The 26,610-nt window shown below is 41.5% G+C and overlaps 1 protein-coding gene across 1 annotated transcript in view; it reads left to right on the top strand.

The window, feature by feature from the left end:
- The first annotated feature begins 3,247 nt into the window (after positions 1–3,247).
- LOC110529508 (transcription regulator protein BACH2) overlaps positions 3,248–26,610 on the top strand; it is a 112,040-nt gene continuing 88,677 nt past the window's right edge. Inside the window, exon 1 of the mRNA XM_021611751.2 lies at positions 3,248–3,505. The gene's annotated coding sequence lies outside the window, so the exon portion shown is untranslated. The remainder of the gene's footprint in view (positions 3,506–26,610) is intronic.

The raw sequence follows: 26,610 nt of genomic DNA, 5'->3' as shown, positions 1-26,610 counted from the left end.
GGAAGTTAAAGTTTGGTTGCAAATGGTTCTTCCAAATGGACAATGACCCCAAGCATACTTCCAAAGTTGTGGCAAAATGGCTTAAGGACAACATAGTCAATGTATTGGAGTGGCCATCACAAAGCCCTGATCTCAATCCTATAGAAAATGTGTGGACAGAACTGAAAAAGTGTGTGCGAGCAAGGAGGCCAACAAACCTGACTCAGTTACTCCAGCTCTGTCAGGAGGAATGGGCCAAAATTCACCCAACTTATTGTGGGAAGCTTGTGGAAGGCTACCTGAAACGTTTGACCCAAGTTAAACGGGGCGGCAGGGTAGCCAAGTGATTAGAGCGTTGGACAAGTAACCAAAAGTTTTCTGGATCGAATCCCCGAGCTGAGGTAAAAATCTGTCGTTCTGCCCTTGAACAAGGTAGTTAACCCACTGTTCCTAGGCTGTCATTGAAAAACTGACTTACCTACTTAAATAAAGGTAATATATATATATATATATATATATATTACCTTTATTTAAATATATATAAATAAATAAATATATATATATATATATATTTATTTATTTATTTATTTAAAGGCAATGCTACCAAATACGAATTGAGTGTATGTAAACTTCTGACCCACTGGGAATGTGATGAATGAAATAAATCATTCTCTCTACTATTATTCTGACATTTCACTTTCTTAAAATAAAGTGGTGATCGTGACTGACCTAAAACAGGGATTTTTTACTAGGATTAAATGTCAGGAATTGTGAAAAACTGAGTTTAAATGTGTTTGGCTAAGGTGTATCTAAACTTCCGACTTCAACTGTATATACACCATTCAAAAGTTTGGGGTCACTTAGAAATGTCCTTGTTTTTTAAAGAAAATCACATTTTTTGTCCATTAAAATAACATAAAATTGATCAGAAATACAGTGTAGACATTGTTAATGTTGTAATTGACTATTGTAGCTGAAAATGGCAGTTTTTTAATGGACTATATACGTTAAAGAGGCCCATTATCAGCAACCATCACTCTTGTGTTCAAATGGCACATTGTGTTAGCTAATCCAAGTTTATCATTTTAAAAGGCTAATTGATCATTAGAAAACCCTTTTGCAATTATGTTAACACAGCTGAAAACTGTTGTACTGATTAAAGAAACAATTAAACTGGCCTTCTTTAGACTAGTTGAGTATCTAGAGCATCAGCATTTGTGGGTTCGATTACATGCTCAAAATGGCCAGAAACAAATAACTTTATTCTGAATCTCATCAATCTATTCTTGTTCTGGGAAATGCAGGCTATTCCATGTCGAGAAATTGCCTAGAAACTGAATATCTCGTACAGCGCTGTGTACGGATCAGGCACTAGGCTATTTTTACTTAGGATTATTTTTAGTTTTTAACGATTTTAACAAATACATAGTACAATGCTCCATAATTTCATATACACTTCACAATATGTCAATACTCCACAATATTGGGCTTCCAATGAGATAAATTATATGGCTCTACAGTGTATGGTATTGGTTAGCAGTGTTATAGTGCGTTTGTAACCAAGTGGGAAGTGGGAATTTACCACATCTGGGAAAAATCCACTTGAATGGCCCTCCAACTGGTAACCCCGTCACCCATAGATAGACAGGCAATAAATGTTGATTTTTTGTAATTACTAGTTAAATCAGCCATGAGTCCCCTTGTGACGGGGAATGGAAGCTTGTGTTGTGCAACAGCGAGGGGCAATTGAATACAAGATTTACACAACAAACAAAACAAAAAATCAACATTTATTGCCTGTCTATCTATGGGTGACGGGGTTGACGTGTTACACTCGATCCACTCAGTTTTTCTCCGCAAAACATCAGAAAATTGTCAAACGAAGTAGAACCAGCTGACCTGTTTTTACACTATGATTTGATGGTTAGATGTTCAATGTTTCTTTTGAAATAAATATTTAAAAAATAATAGTTACACCATATTAAAAGGAGAGTTTGTGTGACAGGGTTGACCTTAAAATGAGGGACAGACATAAATGAATCCCTAATCACATGAAATAATCATCTTCAGAAATGACTGTCAAAGCAGTGAAATAACTATGGATTTACAATGAAATTATGAAAACTTTAGGGATTTTTCAGGGTTAGTGGGTTAACATCTTCTTAGAAGTCACAGAGGGTGCATGAATGCTGAATTTTGGCACTTTAGCAAGTCTTTATTAATATTGAATATCAGATTTATTGAATGCTCCATGAGATCTATATTAAAGGGATCTTCACTTCATATAACAGGCTTTTACAATTCAATATTGGTGCATTATTTCTACTTAACATATTAAAGAGATGCAAAAGGTACTCATTTCGTATGTTGGTTGCAACGCTCCCGTCAAGCTTGTTTATTTGCCACATGAAAGACATTGAGTCACTTCAGGACCGATAATGTATCATGTTTATAGTCATTGTTTTGTAGTCATTTAAATGCATGTTTGTGCTTTTGGTATGTGTCAAGTACAATAAAAAAAAAAGACCAAATATATTGTTTCTGCGGTTAAACGTTCAGCTTGTACACTGCCAGTTCTGCAGTCTTCAAGGAAAACTCAACCGAAAAACTATATTTATGTATTTGTTTCATTATAATTCTAAGTATTGTATTAAGTTCAAATGGGGGGGGGGGGGGGGGGGGTGGTTTTAATATCATCTTTTGTTAAACAATATATATTTATTCCACAGTCCAAGACAGAGAGAGGCAATAAAAAGTTGCTTATACCCTACCTATGCAAACTAATCAACATAAGTTAGTCTCCTAAATGTAAATATTGTGCTGAATTTCACTTATTATTTCAACTTGAATGTTTTATTTAGTATGTATTGAAATATCCATGTAGGCCTATTTCAGTGTCTTTGACTATGTGGATATCAGTAAACACACACACACACACATATATTTGGAACAGTAACTATATGCCCATCATTGCAGCTTTGTGCATGTTCGTTAAATGCCTGGTAGATTCGTTTCATTAGTCCAATGTACAACTGCCAACTGCTCATACAGACAGGGGCTGCTGAACAAATAGATGGAGGGTCGCGCTGTGCGTACTCACCATAGCTATTCACAAACCTCAACTGAGGAATTTTTTTTGAGTATGTGGCTACTGCCCGGGGCACCAACGCAATCTGCACGGCGTAATGTTGTGAATGAGGGATAGAATGACGTCAGTGGCCGAATGTCAACAATGTAGCAGTTGGGAGTAGGCGTTCCATTCGAGTGTAACAAACAGCGGAGACTGAGCAGCACGCTGCGCAAAATCGTCACACACACTGACATTTGCTGAAGAAGAACAATAACCATTTTTATAACTAGAAAACGTAATTTTTATAAAAAAGAAATAAACGAATAGTGTAAAGCAAATGTTTTCTCCCTGCAGCCGGGGGCTTTAGGAAACTGCAAGGAAGTCATCATGTGAAGAAAAAAAATTGTTAAACGGACAAAAGGGCTGGATTACAAGAAAAAAAGCGAAAGTTAAAAGGTGAGCTGCATGCATATGTCAACAAATTTACTGGAATGTGTTATCGAATGGCTTAATTATTTAATTCCTGTGCAGTGCTCGAGTAGACTATCATATGTTTATAACGGCGAATGGAGTTCTTAACTTGTACGGTGAGTCGGCTGTTAATGCTTGGAGTTCGAAGCCATGTCTCCCAATTAATACATGCCTTAATCTCTAATGCTTGGCGGTGTGCCTCAGATGTTTCGTCTGGTTGTAGCTATTTGTTTGTAGTGTGAATGCTCCCTGTTTAAGAGTGAAACGTAAGGCTACCACATCCTGTTATGATCGGAGTCAGTATAGTGTGCACTCCCTCCGATTTTAATGCTTTGCAACTGCAAAATGCATTGCTATCCCAGAGGAAGAGGAGGCGCGTCGGTGTGAGGGTCAGTGTCAGGCATGGCTCTTGTTTTCTCTGAGAGAAAAGAAGCTGTCACTTGCAAAGGCCTTGACCTATTAAGGGGTCATGGCAAAGACAAAGACCGCCTGTCCGAGTTCCCCCCTTAATTCACTCCATGGCTTTCATCATGAATTAATTCGGACTAGATTTACATTTTTCAATGTAATTAAACTTGAAATGAGCATAGCCTACACATTAAAGAATTCCTATAATTAGGATTATAATAGACTAATGATTATGATTAGTTGACCTAGTAAGATATTATTATGCTATCTACTAATTATATAATATATTAAGCTACCCCATGTGCTCCTGCGACGAAGCAGATTGTTCTTAAAAAACTAGTTTTTACTCCTCTCAAACTTGAAAAATATTCTCTCACATTTAAACAGCACAATGTTCTGCTTTTGAGTAATGAAAGCAATTTGTTCGATTGTGCAATTGACTGAACTGCACCACCCATGTAAAAACGATTAGCCATTACACTACACAGTCCCCAATTAATCCACAATAAACCTTTGCTGTGTAAGGACAGCGAGCCTTATTTGGTTTAGCAGCCAATTCAATTGGCTCGATTGTGCCGTTTAAAGAACCAGAACACATATTTCCATGAAACCGGGGGAATGTGATCCCCCTCTCCATATTTACATAGTCCGACATAACTCAAGTTAAATTGAGGTTACATGTGTCTACAATAGTCCATATCCTACAGCAATGTGGATGGAGAAACGATAGCCTACCTGCTGTAAACAAAGGCTGCGCCTTTACGCACAGACGTCCTCGTGCTTTGTCTTTGCTCACTTTGTATTGGCAACAATGTGGAAGGAATTATTGTCATTATACATATTTCGCCTATTTCCCATAATTTCTTTATTCATATTCAGTGTTTTTGTTTAAGTTTTATTGACGGTGGTGATAGGCGTATTGGTGCAGTGACTTGGCGGCTTTGTCCTCATCTTGAAATCACCGACCGAAAGCGGCTATCATTCGTGCGTTAGGCTACTATAGGCTACACACCTGCTCTGCATAGGCTGCGACCACGTTTGCTGCGCGATGCTGTAATGTAATAAGAATGTGTCATCCGAGTGTGTTCTCTCCACGCCGCACAAGCCTATCTGGGAATGCAATGCGTCATGCTTTGGCTATTTCCAAACTTAAAAGTATGACACAATACAATAGCCTTAAAAAAAACGAAATCATAATCTAACGTCCTCGGTGTGTTGTACACAGTGAGAGGATCTCTGAAAAATATGTGTTTCGCTTCGAGTGATACTGACATTTTAATGCAGTGATACAGCAGTTTGTATATAGTGCCTAGGACACTGGAATGACAATGCGCACCTAGACATTCCTTTGTCTAGTGATCTAGAACTGCTGATGCCATAAAATCACAACGGTGGCTGATTGTGCTATGAGTGTGCGCATCGAAGATATTTTTAAGTGATGATTCATGATTTGGACTCATGTATGGCATTCTAAAAACAAGTTGTCTATTAAATGTCTCAACGCTTCATTATAACACTATTACAGCATATAGGTGTATCTAATTTAATTCAATTTATCCTGTTCTTGAACCAAGAAACATCAATAGAAAAATACATATTTTTAAACTATTCCTCTTTCACATAGGTGTCATTGATGCGCATTGTATCAATCAATATAGCAATTTATAGCATGTGCGTAATCCTCTGCTGCAGATATGACGCCATTGTTCTATAGGCTCCTGCCTTTATCTTCGGTAGACCTAGGCTACATGTGCATGCTTTCACTTATTTAGTCAGTGTATGCTTCACTTTCCCGATGAATCTGAATCTATAATTCGAGGCAATGTTGACAGTGAATCTCTTGGCTGGACACAGTAGCATATGATGCAAAATCTACAACATCTATCATATAACCTATTTCGATACAGCCGAAGATACATTTGATTTGGTTGGAACATTTCATTTCTGTATAAGGTTGTTTTGGTTTTGAATCCATTGCATTATTGTTATTTTTAGGAGATTCTGTTACTTCTATTACCTACAGTAAAACAAAACTATTAGAAAAAACATACCTTGTGACAATATTATTTACATTTCACATTTTAGTCATTTAGCAGACGCTGTAAGTCACTTACAGCAGCAATTGGGGTTATTAAATGTCATTAAAACAACCAATGGAAACATGTTATGGTTCTCTGAGTTAAGCCAAGAGAGCCCTCCAAATTGACTGACTGTATCCGAATACCCATACTAGCATACTAAATAGTATGCGAAAAAATAAAGTGTTATGAAACACTGAAAATAGTACTCCGAATGCGCCAGCTAATGCGCCATTGTGTTGACTCACGCAAATCGTTCATTTTGGTACAGCGGGTCAATGTATCTGATTATCAGCGGTTGTCAGACACGGAGTCGGAAAATACGATAGAATTCTACTAGATCAAACGACGAAATCACTATGCAGTTTAAGTATGTAGTATGCTAGTATGGGTATTCGGGCACGACCAATGATTCATGAAATCGCGCTTTTGTCAGGGGGTTATGACTAAGAATACCACTACTTTTCATGACTATTGTCGAATAATCAGTACATCAAACAACCTATGTGTTGATGTATTATGGCGTCTAGATATTATGTAGATTCATGTACACCTGAAGGAAAGGAACTGTATGTTGGAAAATAAATAGGTCGTTTTTATGAGGTAACAATCAAAAGGCAATATAATTAATCTGTCATGAGAAAGTCTTCACACATGCACCTTTGTTTTTGGCATCATTAAGGGATCGTTTGCACCCCTCCAGGCATTTGAGTTATCCTTACCAGCGAAAACTCACATCTCTAATCACAGCCTTGAGTAGAAAAAAACATGTTCCCAGAGTTCTCCCACGTCAGCACAAAGGCATGTTTGACTGGGCCCCAGCCAGTGGGAGCCATAGATGGGACTGCGCTGCTGGGAGAAATCTAAGATCCTGCAACTCAGACCTAGGGCTTTTGTTTTTTTCCCTCCCTCTCCAATCTGTCACTCTCTCTTTTCTCTCTCTCTTTTATCGTGATCTTTCTATTTTCTCTCACTCTCTCTTGTATTTCTCTCCTTTATTTCTCTCTTTTCTTTCTCTCTTTTATCTCTCTCTTTTCTTTCTCTCTTTTATCTCTCTCTCTCTTATCTCTATCCATCTCTCTCTCTCCTGGGTGTTTCTTTCCTCCTCTTTTATTGCTCTCTCTTTTATCCCTTTCTCTCTCTCTTTTAGCTCTCTCTCTCTCTCTTCTCTCGCTCTCTCTTTTCTCTCTCTTTTCTCTCTCTCTTTATTTTCTCTCCCTCTCTGTTATCTCTCTTTTATCTCTCTCTCACTCTCTTTTCTCTCTTTCTCTTTTATCTCTCTCTCTCCTGGGTGTTTCGTTCCTCCTCTCCCACTATCCAGGGCAGTGATGCTTATTGCCATTATCACTCACCATGTGAAATCAGACTTAATTATCGTGCCAGACCCACCTCCGTCTGCCCTGCCTGCCTCTCACTGTGTTCCCTTCACTTCACTATGTGAAGAGAGACAGAGTGCCAAAAAGCTATCACACACAAAATGCTACAGGCACGATACTGATTGCTCTGTTTTGGTTGGAGATTTTATACTGCCTGTGTGAGATTATCAAGACTCCTAAATCACCCCGGTGACTGCGTCATCAGACTATCTGTGATCTGCTGTAGTATGCCAGGCTGAGAGTGACTGAGAGTGACCCCACCATGTGGCCTCAGGCCTTGAGGAGGCTGGCCCACGCAGACAGTTAACTCAATGCTCATTGGGAACCCATCCTGTGGTCATTCATTACTTTTTAATTGTTCAAAATGGATTTCAACAAACTAAGTTACTCACATCTCGTCTGAATTGGATTGAAGTTAAAACAACACGGAAGGTGGGGGGCCTATAGGAAGTGTGAGTTAGTGACTATCTGGGCAGTACCATGTCACCGAAGGAAGCACTAATTGTGTAAACGAGTAGACATCCATTGAAGTGAATCATTGTAGTACCGAGGCCTTTCAGATCACATTGCAGTAAACTCCCTGTTTAAAAGCTGTGTGCTTGGCTCGGCTGTGTGCTTGGAGGTGCTGTGTGCTTGGCTCGGCTGTGTGCTTGGAGGTGCTGTGTGCTTGGAGGTGTCCTCCTTACGTTGTTGGATCCTCTGGTTTCCTGTGTGAAGCATATAGAGCTCTGCAGGAGTATGAGACGCGAGCGTGGTAAAGCCAGCGCAGCTGCCGTTTGGACACGGTGAGTCCCTCACACAAAATACACCAGCACAGGAGTGCTCTCTCTCTGTGGTGAGAAAATATGATGCCAAGGAGTGTGATTTCAGTGCTCTCAGCCTTAAGTGTCACTCTAAAGAGACTCAATGATCAGCTCTTATCTAAGGGCAAAGGCATGAATATCATGCCAAATGACTTATTTAAAGTTCCTGTCTGCTCCAAACACTGTTGTTTTATCTTCACAATTGTTGTTGTTGCAATTTATTGGTGATGGGATACCAGTGTGCTTATTAAATGGGAAGTCAATACCTCAATGTAGCATCTCCTGTCCAGTTCCATTTAAATGAAACCACTTTTCTAGATCCACTTGTAGATGTGAAGCATACCCTCAGACCTGTGTAGTGATAGCATTTATAACCTAGTGTCATGTTTTCATCAGCCCTGTCACTGTGTGTGGTCCTCTTCTCTGAAGCATCAGAGGACTTGGGAGACGTATGTAATAAAAGTCATTTTTTTCTGTAGTTGACTGGGAAAATTGGGGCATAGGAACCACATCAAGAGCCACAGCTGTGCCTATATGTCCGACTGTCTCAACAGCAGCACATTTACAGTCCAACATGCACCAGGCAGGCAGGCAGGCAGGCAGCCGATGGCATTGATTCTGTACCAGAACCAGTGTGTCTTGAGAGGGCCAAAAGGGCCAAAAATCAAATTACCCAGTGTGTCTTGGGAGTAGTTGCAATTTAGTCAACAAACCCCTGTCTGCATTTTCTTTCATTTCCTAAAAGTTACTTAGAGTTTCTAAGATGCCTTTTCCATATTTAGAGCAAAGCAAAGCACCCAGTTCGGTTCCAGGTGTTGCGTCTACTCTCTGGGGGGTCCTGCTCTCATAGTGGTGATGACATGCATGTTACACACCTTATCAAATTAGACCTGTTTTGCAGCAAATTCCAGGTGGAGAAAACTGGATTTTGTGTGGCAGGGTTTACCTGATTGGGAACTCAGTAGATAGTATAAGTAATCTCCTCCTAGTTACAGCTACAGCCACGCCCACCCCGCCTGTCAGCGTTTTCCCTCTGCAGCTGCTGAATCACATGTGGAGAGGAACTGGAGCCCCTCTGACCAATGACCGACCACTCACATATCCAACCCAGTCAACCTCCTATTACCAAACCCACCCACTTACTGTACTTAATCCTTACTTGACTTAATCCTTACTGTACTCAATCCATACTTGACTTAATCCTTACTGTACTTAATCCATACTTGACTTAATCCTTACTGTACTTAATCCATACTTGACTTAATCCTTACTGTACTTAATCCATACTTGATTTAATCCTTACTATACTTTAACCTTACTTGACTTAATCCCTTCAGCTCCTAGTGGAACAAAGGGCCTCAACAGTCCCTTTTTACAGTATCTAGACATATTCTCTTAGTCACTCATCGGCCTGTCTCTAACTTACTTCATGCATCCTCATTCACTACTTGTTTTACACTGCTCCTACTTTTCTCTTAACTAGTTTGAAAGCATGAGTCTGGCAGCCTGCTAACTCTATTTGTAAAGCTTACCCTCTATCTCTGTCTGATTCTGTTAGCCCACTGCCTGACACACTGTCAGACACAAGAATGCTCTTCTGTTGTCTTCCTTTCCAGTCTGAGGTCATATCCTTACTCTTATGTCTGTGACAATCTCTTTTGTTCTGTTAGTCTTCAGCATTACAGGACTTATTGTTGTGCAGCGAAATCTACAGCTTGTCGATGACAGTGTGCCAAAAAGCTCATTTGTGAGCTTTAAGCAGAGTTGAGCTCTATCTCTGTGCAGTGCCTACACAACCCTGCTAGGGAGTGCATGGGAGTCACATTAGTGTCACTGTGGCTTTGGTCGGCACACATGAGTCACAGAGCTTCTGCATGTCAACATCATGCTCTGTCTTAATATAACCTGGATGCACTCTCTGTCTGCATGGATGATCAACACAGAGGTGGAAAACTTGACATTTTGAATGGAAAAATTGGAACACAGAAAATTTGACACAGAGACAGATGAATGCTCTGATGTTGGTTATTACTCTATAGTAAATGTTAAAAGTGTAAATGTGAAAAATGTCAATTATATATATGTAAAATTGAATTTGAGTGATGCAATAGAGCGGCAAAATAAATAAAAAATGATCAGTCCACAGGCTGAATATCATCAATATCCACAGATGTCAATATTTACATCATCTTCATTTCACCAGAGATACGGTATTAGGTGTTGAGGTATTCCTTCACTTCCTTCACCTTGGCAACCCTTTTCATCATCCCATTCCTCTCATTTCTGCCAACAACAATTCTTCTGTAAAAATATGGATATTTTTCCTGTGCGCTTGCGCGCTCTCCCTCTCTCTCTCTGAGCCTTATTAAATTACAAAGGTTTTGTCATTGTTTTTGGTCATTTAAAACAATATTGGTTGAAAGCCTGAATGAACTCGACTTCCAGGCTCGCTAGAGGGCCCGACGATTCCTGCCATGGTCATTTTGTTTTCCCTCTTTTCACATGTTTCTCCTTAGTCTATGGGAAAAAGGAGCAGCAGTCTGTCAAGCACTCGAGATTGGAAGCTATTTAAAACAATCAGTGGATTGGTAAGAGGAGTGAGGTCATTGTTTTAGGGAGGGAGAGAGAGGGAGAGGGAGGGAGGGAGGAAAGAAGGGGTGACCCCTGTGGCAGGAGATGACCCTGTGGTGGGCTGTTGTTGTCTGTCTGCCAGGCACATGGCCAGTCAGCCAGTACTGTGAACTCTAAGGTAACACTGGCTATGGCAAAGGTCACCATTCCTGCTAGATGGATTTATTTGTACTGCTTTGCACATCAGAATTGCCCGCCAAAAACAAAACATTCCCTGTGTGTATGTGAGGGGATGTAAACACAGAGCTCCAACATCTGTATCTGATGATGAACACTGTATTAATAATAATGAGGCCCTTTCTCCAGAGTCAGGATAAACAAGGCAGGATGTAATAATGATTATCTAGAAATCAACTTTCTGCAACCTTTCTTTATTTGTTTTCATGTGTAGGCTATTTCATTGATTTCCCCCTGCAGTTATACAAGCTGCAAGGAAGAATGTACTGTAGAAACATTTCATACTTATGATCATACAGTTACTGTCAGTTATTCAAGAACAGTTTGAAATGTGTATCATTCAAACGGTCATTAATTAAAGTCACAACACAAATTCCAGGAAATTCAGAATAATATTTTCATTAAAACCATCACTGCCGAAGTTGTGGAGTGTAAAACTAACCAAACACCTTGGTAGCGTGGTTTTGGGTATATCTGTTGATGTAGCTAGTGTTTGTGAGAGTGGGGGGTTGGGGATCTGCATCCTGTGAGACTTGCACAGGTGGTTGGGAGGAGGGAGGGAGGGAGGGGTGGAGGAAAAGGTGGGTGTGGAGGAGCAGGGGCGTAGTGCCCACTTCCTGTTGAAATACTGTAAACCAGTTGGCTCACTGCCAGCTCAACAGGATTTGTCTTGGGGTTGCTGCTCTCTCTCCAGCACAGAATAGGCTGCCATTGGTTGAGAGGCTTTGTGTTATGGCTTAGCTTATTGTGTCTTGTACTTGATTTTTTTTTAAACAAGTGTTGCAAAGAAAAACACATTCTTGTCACGGTTGTCGTAAGAACGGGACCAAGGCGCAGCGGATGTTGAGTTCCACATATTTATTTCAAAAGTGAAACTTAAAGCAAAAACAATAAACGAACAACGAAACGTGACTAAGTGGTGCACATGCACAAACACAAAACATCCCACAAACACAGGTGGGAAAAATAGCTACTTAAATATGATTCCCAATCAGAGACAACGATTACCAGCTGCCTCTAATTGGGAATTATACAAAAACACCAACATAGAAAATATAAATTAGAACACAACAGAAATTATAAACTAGAATACCCTCTAGTCACGCCCTGACCTACTACACCATAGAGAAACAAGGGCTCTCTATGGTCAGGGCTTGACAATTCTGAACAAAACATTTAATTCTCCAATCAAGAAAAATATGTACTATTACAATTCTGCAAGTTATTACATATAAATATTTACCTCTCGAAATGGTGCCTGTTTTTTCAAAAGATAAATAATTTAATGGTCCAATGCAGCAAATAAATCATTTTTTGTTAACAATTAAGTACCTTACTGTGATTGTTTTCTATTAAAATGGTCAAAAAGAAACAAAAATAGATTCTTAGCAAAGAGCCATTTCTCAAGCAAAAATGATGCTAGGACTGTCGGGGAGTGGTCTTCTTGGTTTATTAACCAATAGATAGATGTCCCCAGGCAGGCCAAAACGCCATCTTACCAAAACAGGCTGAAATTTCATTTGGTCTTTTCAAACAGCTCCTACACTAAAGGGGCATTATCATTATTTTCACAATTTCACAGTATTATTCCAACCTCATAGGGTGGAAAGATACAGTGAGTGCACAAAACATTAAGAACACCTTCCCAGTGTTGCCTTGTCAATACACCCTGGGGTTCGATCCCAGGCTGTGCCATTACCGGCCGTGACGAGTTAGGGGAGGGTTTGGCCGGGGGGGCTTTACTTGGCTCATCGTGCTCTAGCGACTCCTTGTGACGGGCCGGTCGCCTGCAGGCTGACTTCGGTCGTCAGTTGAACGGTGTTTCCTCCAACACATTGGTGCTGCTGGCTTTCGGGTTAAGCAGGTAGGTGTTAAGAAGCGCGGTTTGGCAGGTCATGTTTTGGAGGACGCATGACTTGACCTTCGCCTCTCCCGAGCCCGTTGGGGAGTTGCAGCGATAAGACAAGATCGTAATCACGAATTTGGGAGGAAAAGGGGGGTAAGAAGTACTGAATAATAAGGAACACCTTCCTAATATTGAGTTGCACCCTCCCCCCAGGGATGCTGGCTCAGGTTGACTCCATTGCTTCCTACAGTTGTGTCAAGTTGGCTGGAGGTCTTTTGGGCGGTGGACCATTTTTAATACACACGGGAAACTGTTGAGTGTGAAAAACCCAGCAGCATTGCAGTTCTTGACACAAACCAGTGCACCTGGCACCTACTACCATACCCCATTCAAAAGCACTTACTGTAAATATTTTGTCTTGGCCATTCACCCTCTGAATGGCACACATAGACAATCCATGTCTAAATTGTCTCATGGCTTAAAAATCCTTCTTTAACCTGTCTCAAACCCTTCATACAGTTGTTTACTTGAATTGGATTTAACAAGTGACATTGATAAGGATCATAGATTTCACCTGGTCAGCCTATGTCATGGAAATAATGTTTTGTGTTCTTAATGTTTTGTAAACTCAGTATATATACAAATAAAATCTTCATTTGTTTTTCTCCTTTTGAATGTCCTTGAAGTTGACCTTAAATCCCAAGGGGATATACAGGTAACTGCCGAAATAAAGGAAACACTTAAGTAAATAAGGGATACAAATTATATTGAAAGCATGTGCTTCCACACAGGTTTGGTTCCTAAGTTAATTAAGCAATTAATATCCCATCATGCTTAGGGTCATGCATAGAAATGCCCAGTTGCCCTTCATTTTGGCTACCATGGCTAGAATAAGAGATCTCAGTGACTTTTAAAGAGGGGTGTCAAAGGAGCAAAGGGGGTTTAAAGTGTGTGTGTGTGTGTGTGTGTGTGTGTGTGTGTGTGTGTGTGTGTGTGTGTGTGTGTGTGTTTGTCACCAGATCTCAACCCAATTGAACACTTATGGGAGATTCTAGAATGATGCCTGAGACAGCATTTTCCACAACCATCAACAAAACATCAAATGATGGAATTTATTGTGGAAGAATAGTGTCACATCCCTCCAATAGAGTTCCAGACACTTGTAGAATCAATGCCAAGGAACATTAAAGCTGTTCTGGCGGCTCTTGGTGGCCCAACGCCCTATTAAGACACTTTATGTTGGCATTTCCTTGTTTTTGGCACTTACGTGTATATGTAGGTTTTAGATGATAAAGGTTTTTCCTGGAAGAATGTTGAAGGATGTTACAAAGATGTTACAAAGATCAACATCTAAGCTTTGATGTTTACTTTTGGCCATCTTCTTTAACTCAAATGTCATTCCGTTATCTAAAGCCATGTCTCTAGAACTTGTTGTTGAACTTGATGTTCTACACTTTGTATTCACGAAATCATGCTTTACACAAATAAATATAGTATTTTGAGTCGTTTAATAGTCACACATTTCTAATCACCTACAACTGCAGTACATGTGTATTTATCTAGATCTACTTTTTTTTTAAACTACTGCAGCATTGTTTTTCTTCTATGGTTTGATAGACAGGTGGCAATATTGCAGAAGTGTGTTGGAATGACTTGTATTTTGTTTATTGAGCTCTATTGTATGTTCTCTATGTGCATAAAGGTCACAGATCATTTCTGGGGTTTGCTTGTTCATTAATTATAATCCACATAATAATTCCCTTTTCTTATTGCTGCAGGATTATTTTCCTCCTGTAGCAATTTAGTTCAATTTAAGATCCTACATATGTAGAATCCATGCTTGTCTCTATCTGAGTTCTGCTATTGACTCTATGGAAGAAAGACAATGACAACCAACAAAATACAAAAAGTATGTTTTATACCACAATCATACATTGTTATTTCTAGTGAATTTTTTTTGATTACCATCAAAATAGAATAATACTGGATGAATTCACTCTATCATTTTGTAGTATGATAAATTGTAAATGGTTTGTATCTATGGCCATGTCAATAGTACTTGTATTTTTCCCACACTCATTCTCCAGACAATAGCTCCACTTGCCGCGGCTTTTCCATCACCAAGAGATGAAGGAGCATTTTATTGCTACTTTGACAATAACATCTAAAGACTATGTTGAATTTACCTGTACCAGTATTGTGCTGTGTTCTTTAAAGTCATATTCATCAGCACATGTTTTAACTTGTTCATATTCTAAATGTGATGTTAAAAATGTACATGACCAGTTGCCTAGCTTATGGACCATATCAGTAGAAACACTGAATTAGACAGGTCTATCTAAACGTAACTCATGGATCTTTGGATCGATAGTATTTGGATCGATAGTGCCGCCTGCATGAATGGCTTTAGTAGCTGGCATTTAGATGGATTACTGTAGCGTCATATCCCTTTCATCTCCAACACAGAGACTGTCTCTGGAGGGGAGGAAGCGAATTGGTCCTCATTATGCTTAGCATGCACTTTTAGGTTAGCTTAGCACTCTCTTATTCAATTCATACTTCTCATTGTCATCTGATTGAACAGGGTAAGTATCGAAATGTGTACACTGTGCACATGCTGCACGTTTACTTGACAGGTTCTCTACATGGGTTTATCCTGACCATAATGTCTTCTGCGTATTTGAATGTGTGCATGGACAATATGTTTTATCTAGAATACAAGTTACTTCACATGAAGATCTGTGTAGCATTGCATAGTTAGTGTGATTCATCAAGAAGTTGCTATCAATCCAGTGACGTCTGAGCCCCAGCATACTATGTCATATTGCGGATAAGTTTCCAGCCTTAATCACCTTTCTTGGTTCAGTGGTTTGATTATCACGCACAGTCAACAATGTTACACTTTATAGAGGCAGTTTACAAGCTGATTCAAATCTTCAATTTGATTTATATTTGACATTTTTGTAATTTAGCAGACACTTTTCTCCAGGGCGACTTACAGGAAGTGAGTGCATATACTTTCAAGCCTCGTTGGGGGACGTCCACATTAAAACTGTTAGCAGGTCAGATCGTTTGTTAATATAACGTGATGATGGTACAGCTTTTATCAGATTTTGGTTTGAAGGGGAAATGATGGTGTAACATCACTACGTATGCACATCCGTGCGTTTGAGTTTGACATGTTTTATTTCAGTTGTGATAAGATGGATGGTTAGATTGACATCATACATACTTGGTGGCAGGTTTTGTTATTGGTCTGGGCCATACGCCAATGGGAAATTCTACTGCGAGGAGTGTGTGTGTGTGTGTGTGTGTGTGTGTGTTTGTGTGTTTGTGAGATACATGAGAGCTTTCCTGTCTTTGGGGAAGCCCACACGACAGACCCCTGAGCTGCCAATCAAATGACTGGCATAACACCTTTACATAGCGGTCTGACTGGTGTTGTAGAGAAACTGCTACTGGTGAATGACTTGTTACTGATCACTATCACCATGGAAGACAAACCTGTAAGTACCTGACTTGTTAATCACTCTGTGTTTACTTTTGTTGTCAAAGTACCATTTATGTTGTCAAGGAAGATGTTCTTATGTTTGACAGCAAAGCGTTTTTGTGGTCACAATGTGTGAAGACTACATGTTATCGATCCTTTGACGATAACGTCTACCAACTATGTTGAATTGACCAGTTATCTAGTAGTATTGTGTTCATAAAGTCCTATTCATCAGCACGTGTTTTTACTTGTTCATGTTCTAAATGTGATGACCTAGCTTATGAACCATATCAGAAGAAACACGGAATAAATTAGACAGGTCTATCTAAATGTAATTCATGGATCTTTGGTTTACGGTAAAGCTGTGAAGAAAGACCTTGAGCCACAAACTTCTTGTAGTCTCTAGGAATTCCTCCCCATGTTGAACTGTGTTGTGAAGTGTTCGTTGACAGAGTTCAGTGAATACATATATAAAAGTGAAGACATATACAAAAACAATTTGCAAAGGAAATGAAGCTTGTTTTCGTGACTTCCCTCCCCTGCAGATGCTAGAATTTTGTCTGTAGCCAAATTTATGTAGAAACTATTAACAGAAACAAAAATGTATTCATGTGTTCGTGTTTCTTCCCTCCATGCTAATTGTAAATCTTTATTAACGATTCTAAGCTGTTAACAGCACATGCATCTGCTCTTATAAATCACAGCTTTTTCTACTTTAACCAATTCCCTCCATTTTAATATTTAAATCCTGATGTAAGATCCCATTGAACATATGTTTTGAAAAAAGGGGAACTTATGACTTGTTAATGGCAAAGTGTGACTGCTCAATCCCTTTATGAACGGTCTTCAGTGTGCAATGTATGCATATAGAGTCAAGGCTCATATCCCCTCTTTATTATTGGACTATTAGTAGCACAATGGTTTCCTGTGTCTCGCTACTGTTAGTCTCAGAGCCAAGGTTTGTGGCTTAGAACTAATCCTGTAGCTAATGCCATCATAGTAGGAGTACAACTCATAAGTGTGCTTAGCCCCGGACCACATGCAGGGCAGGCAGGATGCTATGTAACATGGCTAAGACCTGCTCAGGGTAAATGCTAGTGGCTGGCGAGGCCTGGCTTCTAAAATTGTCAGTCACAGTCTCAACCCAAAAGTCCTGATGAAAAAGTTTAGAAACCGTTGACGTTTGTTGTGTTCAAGGACTTAGGCCTATTCCATGATGCCTATCTAGCAAAGCAACCTCTTTTTGAGTAATTTAACCATATAATACAAGTGCAAAGTGACATTAGGCCGTCGCTTGGATTCCTTGAATGTCTCAGAAGTATCCATATACTTAAGTATCCATATGCACTGTACAAGCAGCAGTCTGCCTGTCTGGCTCCCATGGTGCACCTCTTCTCATCCTGCATGGGGAAGGCAGTGAAAGAGGCCATTGTTCTTGTCACTCTGAGGCATGTTGCATGCACTTATGACACTGAGTGGGAGAAATTATGCCCATTATAAATCTGGAATGTATTTGAATCAATCAATTGTAGAAGAACAAAATGCATTTCATTACCAACTTCAATTTTAGAAGGACCCACTTTTCTCTAGAAAGTTCTTTAAGTTAGGTTTTAGTTGTTCATAATAGGCAGGAGTATTTTTAGTTACAATAATGTGATTTCATAATTGAGAAAAAAAAACAACTTTTACACAGAAGCTTGAACAGGAAAAATCTGGACATTTCTAAATAAACCCAGAGAAACAATATGGATGGAAACACTACATTTCCTCTTTTAAAACTAAGAGCGTAACAAAATCACTTTTTCATATTTCCTTGGCGCGCAGAAGAAATGGCTCATACTGTAACATGACTCAGTGCTCGTTGGTTATGGGTTGGAGAATAAACTTGAAAGTAGACTACCTTCGGAGTGTGATTCAGACATCTGGTCTATTGAATCAACTCTTCCTCTAATGCCTTGATAAAACAAAAGGCTTTCAGGGCTTCTCTCTCCTTCTGTTTTCCCCTCTTTTCAGAAGGCATTGATTGATGTGCAGTAAACCACACTTGCAAAGTCTTTATCTCTCCCTGGGATTGTTCTGGTATGATGTAATGTTTTGATGATCCTCAACATGGTAAGATGTCATGTGTAGCAGCACTGACTTAAAAAACAAAAAAAACAATACCACTATCTGAAAAGACAGAATCGCATGTCTTTTCAGAGGAGTATACCTCACAGATCATGTTAGCCCCATTTAGATTGTGGAACACTTTGTAGCAGCGAGACAAAGGTATTTGTGAGAATGTTAGGTTCTTGTTGTTCTCAATGGAAACCGAGCCTCTCATCAGACAGCCAGTTTCCAGTGATTGTTTTTCAGCATCTTTTCTGGTGTGCACTCTGTGTACCAGCCGATCTCCCTAAGCTACATCATATAGTCACCATCACGAGGGTGTAAACTAACAGCACAGCGTGGATGTCGTAAAAAATGCCCTTATCCACCAGGGAGAGGCCTATTTTTAACACTACTCTTGTATCGCGTATCGCCATTTTGGTCTTTTGTGGTGAGGAGGATATTTTGGGACGCTCTCGGGAAGCCTGACCTGTGAGGCAAGATGAGGTGGAACCTCCCCACAACAATACATCTTGTGAGTGTGTGTGTGTTTATGCGTGCGTGCGTGCATGCGTTCTCAAGGTGAAGCCAACGTCTGAGACAGACCTGTTGCAAAGTTGAAAATACAACTTGTTTCACCAGTGCACTAACAGCCGGTACTTCTACCAGCACTTTCACTATCTGTACTAAAAGGTTCCAGATAGGAACCAGATAGCAGTCTGGAACAACCGTACAGACCTCAGAAGCTAAACAAATGGTAAACAGCTACAAAATAATTTCAAGGAGCCCCATGTCGGGCCTTTCCTCATTGCATTAGCAGCACATAACAGTCTCCTGATCGGAACTAGGGCCGCCTGCTACTCCTCACACTTAAAATTGTGGTCTGATAGATGGTCCTGATTGGGGTGGCTTAAGTTCTCTATCAAAGCCTAGGAAAGGTCTACTGGCCTGCCTGCCTGCCTGCCTGCCTGCCTGCCTGGCCTGCCTGCCTGCCTGCCTGCCTGTGTGTGTTTGGGTTGGATAATGATCCTCCTTGTCTAGAGGCTGGCTCTGACTTTACTGCCCTGTTTTGGAGGGGGAATGTGTGTTGGAGGGGAGAACGGGAGGGTGAGTGAAAGCACAGGAATTCCCACTCACTTTGGCTCGTCCTGCATTCAGTCTGATCCTCGGCTGCCCCCCACACCCCTTTCTCTCCCCTCCCTCCCTCCCTCCCTCCCTCCCTCCCTCGATCTTTCAGTTCTCTCCTCTGTTGGAGAAAGGGGGACGTTTGTTGTTGGAATGCGCTCAGCACTCTGATCTGTGCCCGTCATTAGAACATGTTTGTTCCGAGCTGAGCGGGTGCTCCCGGAGACCCTGCATGGCGCGGGGGGAAGCTAGGCGGCCAGGCGGCCAGTTATCATGGGGGGACCACTGGGTTCATTCATCAACCTGTCATGGGCCCCGCTTTCTGTTATTTGTAGCCAAATCCATCAAGCATGACAAGCGGGTAATTTGAGCCAAGTCGAGGGCAGAGCTCCAGGTCCCTTCCACAAAGTCATTCTTCCCCTCCCTCCTGGGAAAGGCTCCGGACAGCCCGCTCAAGATCCAGAGTTTTGTTGAGTCATGTGAGAGAAACAACCACACCGACCGAGGTGGGGGGGCTGCTAGGGGGCTAAAAGCTGCTCACAGGCTAAGGGAGACAGAGGAATGCACTGGAGCCAGCCTTGTATAAGGTAATGTCTGGTGAACATGCCGGGGTGGGACGTGTGCACAGATTTATTTTAATACACTGCTGGCAAGGCCAGAGGGGAGGGGAGAAGCGTCCAGCTCCCTGCCATCTCGTCCCGGGATCACAGTCACGCATCGGACAAGACAGGACATTGTACTAGGCTAACCACCACAGACGACAAAAACACACAGAGGCAAGTTTCAGTTGAGAGTTTGGCCTACTAATCTGCATGATCCGATTGGGTTGCTTTATGTTCCACTGTCAGGGCTTGCATTCCTTTTCCATGGGGTTGTTGTGTGTACCTGCTGTTAGAGTGATTCCCCTGACACCAGCATGTTTTGAGTTCACTGCCCTGCAGACAGATATGTTTTTGTTATGTCACTCAGGCATTTAGCGTTGCAGTGATGCACGTGTAGCAGCTATATGGTGATTTGATGTAGGGGTAGTTATGTGCTCCAAAGCTGTGTATGGTTATTATCAAAGGCATTTTTGTGTAATATTCATAGACTGATGGACATTATAGGTTGACAGATCAAATCCCAGCAGAATTCTGCTATGGTGACGTAGTAGCCTAAATGTATAGAAAACTAAATCATTTGTTGAATGCAATGTTATCCAAGACCCTCAGGAAATAGTATGCATATAGATTGTAACCAGCAAACAGAGGAAATGTCTACAAGAGAATGTGCAAACAGATCACATTTCCCCTCAGAATGCACTTTGTAGTGTCAGCTAGTATGCGAGAAGCCACTTTCCCAGCAGTGTGTTTGTGACCTGGCTCCTTACCTGATAGAGCAGCCTCTCTGAACAGGGCAGGCATTGGTTGGTCTGGACTGAGCTGTCCCCCGTGGACCCTGTGGCTCTGCTCAAACCCGGTTGTGTGTTTCAAGTTTCACGTTTTATTAGTCCTATGTACAGGATCCACGTGGTATACACTGTCAATCTAAATGCTTACTTGCAGGTTCCTCGACAATCAAACAACAGTAATAAATAAGAAAATATAAGAATAGAAACATAAAGTAAATGGCTCAGTAGAATAGAATAAAGATTTTAGCATAAGTATGATACACGAAGACACAAAGTATTGTCCAATATTTACACGCGTTTTGGGGAAGGGGGGATTGTGGGTGTGTGTGTGTGTGTGTGTGTGTGTATGTATGTTTTTGTTGGGGGATGGGATGACATGTTCCATAAACACATTCCCTGAACAGAGTGCTGTGACCTGGACAGTCTCATTACAGTGTGTGTTGTAACACCTGGCAAGGTGGCCTCTCTCTGGGTGGAGATGACAAGGTCGGTGCCAGCTGCCAGCGCCGGTCAGGAAGGGACACACAGGCGATGGCCTGGGAGGGAACAGTCGGGTGCAGGATGGTTAGGTGCCATAGACACAGCAAGGCCTGGGGAGCTACTGTTCTGTGTGGCTGATTCACTTTCCCCACTGTGACATGACTGAGGCTGACTCCCAAATGGCACCCTATTCCCTATACATTATAGTGCACTACTGCCATTTGGGACGCTGCCTGGGAGTGTAGCCTTACTCAGGCTTGCTTGGCTGCTACAGTATCGGTGCATACCATCTGAGATGAATGTACCGTAGTGAGAAGTAGGGCTACTACTTGGTTGTGGAATCTGTTTCTGTCTCCCTTATTGGTTCCCTGTTGCTTTTATTTGTGCTTTTACTGCACCACCCCTTTTTGTCTTATATTGATCGTTCTGGTATAATACTCCATTAGATACCAACACAATGTGGTGAGTGCATTGTTAATGCTCTGCTGAATGTCAATTCAAAACTGCCTGAAGGCCAAAAGATAGGATCTCTTTCTGTTGCTTATTTTATTAAAACGAGCACAGATCTGAATGTGTTGCTTCTAAACCAACAACAGTATAACTCTTTACTTAGACTAAAGATCTTGTACAAAAAATAAAAAAATAAAACATGCTAAGATTAATAAAAAATAAAGTCTCCCTCCCTTTGGGGTTTAGAGTTTTTAGCTCTTATGTTATCTTAAGGAAGCGCGTTCTCGTAAGCCGAAGACCTCTATTGATGCATATAAATTCCTTCTGAGTTCTGGAGACTGAGGGCTGAAAGGATACCCTTGGGAAAACATTTCTTGGAACTCTTGGACTCCCGCCACAAATCATGGGAACAGAAGTACTGTGAAAGGAATGGAAAACAGCCGACAAAGGAGGAAGCCTTTTTCTCAGCAAATTGAAATTTGTTTATCTTACGACACTAAATGAAGAAAGACAAATGCATTAAAATGTCCCATAATATGGAAGTGGGAAGTTGTTCATCTAGTTCATTTCTGGACTAGAGGTTTGTAACCCTGGATCTTTATGTCTGATTGCCATGGAAACCATTATTTGGGGCAATTGCCATGGTAGACCACTTTAGCAATCTCCTTGGAATATATTACTATCCTACTCTCTCCTCACCTTCAACCTCTCACCATTGTCTCGGACATAGTTTACTTCAGCCTCTTTTCGCAGTAATTGCAGTAGGCTACCAAGCTCAGGAATGCACAACCTATCTACAGCAGTAGATCAGCAGATCCTACGTCCTCTTACCACTAGTACTGATCATGATCATGAGCAGAGGAGAAATAGAACAAAATCTTGGACAGTGAACTGACCATGTCAATAAATCAGTACTGTGAAATTGAAGAATTCACAGCCTGTCTATCTGCATGCAGAATCACAACAACCCGCAGTAGGGGTTAGATTAGATATCTCAGCTAGGTGGTTGAAAATAACCATATTCCAGCATCTCATTATTTCTCATCTTCATTGCATATATTCTTATAGCACATTGATGCCCAAAGAAGATAAATAAACCTATCCTCATCCTCTTCTGGGAAAGCTTAGACCAGCAGTCTGGCTGTGAGGCAGGTTTTTGCTTTGGCTTTCACCTGGTATTGGCTTAATTTGGAGCTTTATCAGGTGAGTGAAGTGGGCTGTGCAGCAGACCTGAATAACCACCCTGACATTGAAAAGGCCCAATGAAATCATGAACAGAACAGACGTGTTGATATTCGTATTTCACAGTTATTTATTTTATTTTTATTTCAGCAAAGCAGTTTGACACATACAACGACACAGAGTTACACATGGAGTAAAACAAACATACAGTCAATAATACAGTATAAACAAGTCTATATACGATGTGAGCAAATGAGGTGAGATAAGGGAGGTAAAGGCAAAAAGGCCATGGTGGCAAAGTAAATACAATATAGCAAGTAAAACACTGGAATGGTAGATTTGCAATGGGAGAATGTGCAAAGTAGAAATAAAAATAATGGGGTGCAAAGGAGCAAAATAAATAAATAAATAAAATACAGTAGGGAAAGAGGTAGTTGTTTGGGCTAAATTATAGGTGGGCTATGTACAGGTGCAGTAATCTGTGAGCTGCTCTGACAGTTGGTGCTTAAAGCTAGTGAGGGAGATAAGTGTTTCCAGTTTCAGAGATTTTTGTAGTTCGTTCCAGTCATTGGCAGCAGAGAACTGGAAGGAGAGGCGGCCAAAGAAAGAATTGGTTTTGGGGGTGACTAGAGAGATATACCTGCTGGAGCGTGTGCTACAGGTGGGAGATGCAATGGTGACCAGCGAGCTGAGATAAGGGGGGACTTTACCTAGCAGGGTCTTGTAGATGACATGGAGCCAGTGGGTTTGGCGACGAGTATGAAGCGAGGGCCAGCCAACGAGAGCGTACAGGTCGCAATGGTGGGTAGTATATGGGGCTTTGGTGACAAAACGGGTTGCACTGTGATAGACTGCATCCAATTTGTTGAGTAGGGTATTGGAGGCTATTTTGTAAATGACATCGCCAAAGTCGAGGATTGGTAGGATGGTCAGTTTTACAAGGGTATGTTTGGCAGCATGAGTGAAGGATGCTTTGTTGCGAAATAGGAAGCCAATTCTAGATTTAGCTTTGGATTGGAGATGTTTGATATGGGTCTGGAAGGAGAGTTTACAGTCTAACCAGACACCTAAATATTTGTAGTTGTCCACGTAAGTCAGAGCCGTCCAGAGTAGTAATGTTGGACAGGCGGGTAGGTACAGGTAGCGATCGGTTGAAGAGCATGCATTTAGTTTTACTTGTATTTAAGAGCAATTGGAGGCAACGGAAGGAGAGTTGTATGGCATTGAAGCTTGCCTGGAGGGTTGTTAAAGAAGGGCCAGAAGTATACAGAATGGTGTCGTCTGCGTAGAGGTGGATCAGAGACTCACCAGCAGCAAGAGCGACCTCATTGATGTATACAGAGAAGAGAGTCGGTCCAATAATTGAACCCTGTGGCACCCCCATAGAGACTGCCAGAGGTCCGGACAGCAGACCCTCCGATTTGACACACTGAACTCTATCAGAGAAGTAGTTGGTGAACCAGGCGAGGCAATCACTTGAGAAACCAAGGCTGTCGAGTCTGCCGATGAGGATGTGGTGATTGACAGAGTCGAAAGCCTTGGCCAGATCAATGAATACGGCGGCACAGTAATGTTTCTTATCGATGGCGGTTAAGATATAATTTAGGACCTTGAGCGTGGCTGAGGTGCACCCATGACCAGCTCTGAAACCAGATTGCATAGCAGAGAAGGTATGGTGAGATTCGAAATGGTCGGTAATCTGTTTGTTGACTTGGCTTTCGAAGACCTTAGAACGGCATGGTAGGATAGATATAGGTCTGTAGCAGTTTGGGTCAAGAGTGTCACCCCCTTTGAAGAGGGGGATGACCGCAGCTGCTTTCCAATCTTTGGGAATCTCAGACGACACGAAAGAGAGGTTGAACAGGCTAGTAATAGGGGTGGCAACAATTTCGGCAGATAATTTTAGAAAGAAAGGGTCCAGATTGTCTAGCCCGGCTGATTTGTAGGGGTCCAGATTTTGCAGCTCATTCAGAACATCAGCTGAGCAGATTTGGGAGAAGGAGAAATGGGGAAGGATTGGGCGAGTTGTTGTGGGGGGTGCAGTGCTGTTGACCGGGGTAGGAGTAGCCAGGTGGAAAGCATGGCCAGCCGTAGAAAAATGCTTATTGAAATTCTCAATTATGGTGGATTTATCAGTGGTGACAGTGTTTCCTATCTTCAGTGCAGTGGGCAGCTGGGAGGAGGTGTTCTTATTCTCCATGGACTTTACAGTGTCCCAGAACTTTTTTGAGTTAGTGTTGCAGGAAGCAAATTTCTGCTTGAAAAAGCTAGCCTTGCCTTTTCTAACTGCCTGTGTATAATGGTTTCTAGCTTCCCTGAACAGCTGCATATCACGGGGGCTGTTCGATGCTAATGCAGAACGCCATAGGATGTTTTTGTGCTGGTTAAGGGCAGTCAGGTCTGGGGAGAACCAAGGGCTATATCTGTTCCTGGTTCTAAATTTCTTGAATGGGGCATGTTTATTTAAGATGGTTAGGAAGGCATTTAAAAAAAATATCCAGGCATCCTCTACTGACGGGATGAGATCAATATCCTTCCAGGATACCCCGGCCAGGTCGATTAGAAAGGCCTGCTCGCTGAAGTGTTTCAAGGAGCGTTTTACAGTGATGAGTGGAGGTCGTTTGACCGCTGACCCATTACGGATGCAGGCAATGAGGCAGTGATCGCTGAGATCTTGGTTGAAAACAGCAGAGGTGTATTTAGAGGGCAAGTTGGTTAGGATGATATCTATGAGGGTGCCCGTGTTTAAGGCTTTGGGGAGGTACCTGGTAGGTTCATTGATAATTTGTGTGAGGTTGAGGGCATCAAGTTTAGATTGTAGGATGGCTGGGGTGTTAAGTATGTTCCAGTTTAGGTCGCCTAGCAGCACAAGCTCTGAAGATAGATGGGGGGCAATCAGTTCACATATGGTGTCCAGAGCACAGCTGGGGGCAGAGGGTGGTCTATAGCAGGCGGCAACGGTGAGAGACTTGTTTTTAGAGAGGTGGATTTTTAAAAGTAGAAGTTCAAATTGTTTGGGTACAGACCTGGATAGTAGGACAGAACTCTGCAGGCTATCTTTGCAGTAGATTGCAACACCGCCCCCTTTGGCAGTTCTATCTTGTCTGAAAATGTTGTAGTTTGGAATTAAAATGTCTGAATTTTTGGTGGTCTTCCTAAGCCAGGATTCAGACACAGCTAGAACATCCGGGTTGGCAGAGTGTGCTAAAGCAGTGAATAGAACAAACTTAGGGAGGAGGCTTCTAATGTTAACATGCATGAAACCAAGGCTATTACGGTTACAGAAGTCGTCAAAAGAGAGCGCCTGGGGAATAGGAGTGGAGCTAGGCACTGCAGGGCCTGGATTCACCTCTACATCGCCAGAGGAACAGAGTAGGAGTAGAATAAGGGTGCGGCTAAAAGCAATAAGAATTGGTCGTTTAGAACGTCTGGAACAGAGAGTAAAAGGAGGTTTCTGGGGCGATAAAATAGCATCAAGGTATAATGTACAGACAAAGGTAAGGTAGGATGTGAATACAGTGGAGGTAAACCTAGGTATTGAGTGATGAAGAGAGAGATATTGTCTC

The sequence above is a fragment of the Oncorhynchus mykiss genome, chromosome 8 (assembly GCF_013265735.2).
Source record: "Oncorhynchus mykiss isolate Arlee chromosome 8, USDA_OmykA_1.1, whole genome shotgun sequence".
Lineage (NCBI taxonomy): Eukaryota > Metazoa > Chordata > Actinopteri > Salmoniformes > Salmonidae > Oncorhynchus > Oncorhynchus mykiss.
Note: the sequence above shows the minus strand (reverse complement) of the source record. Positions and strands in the feature narration are given on the sequence as shown.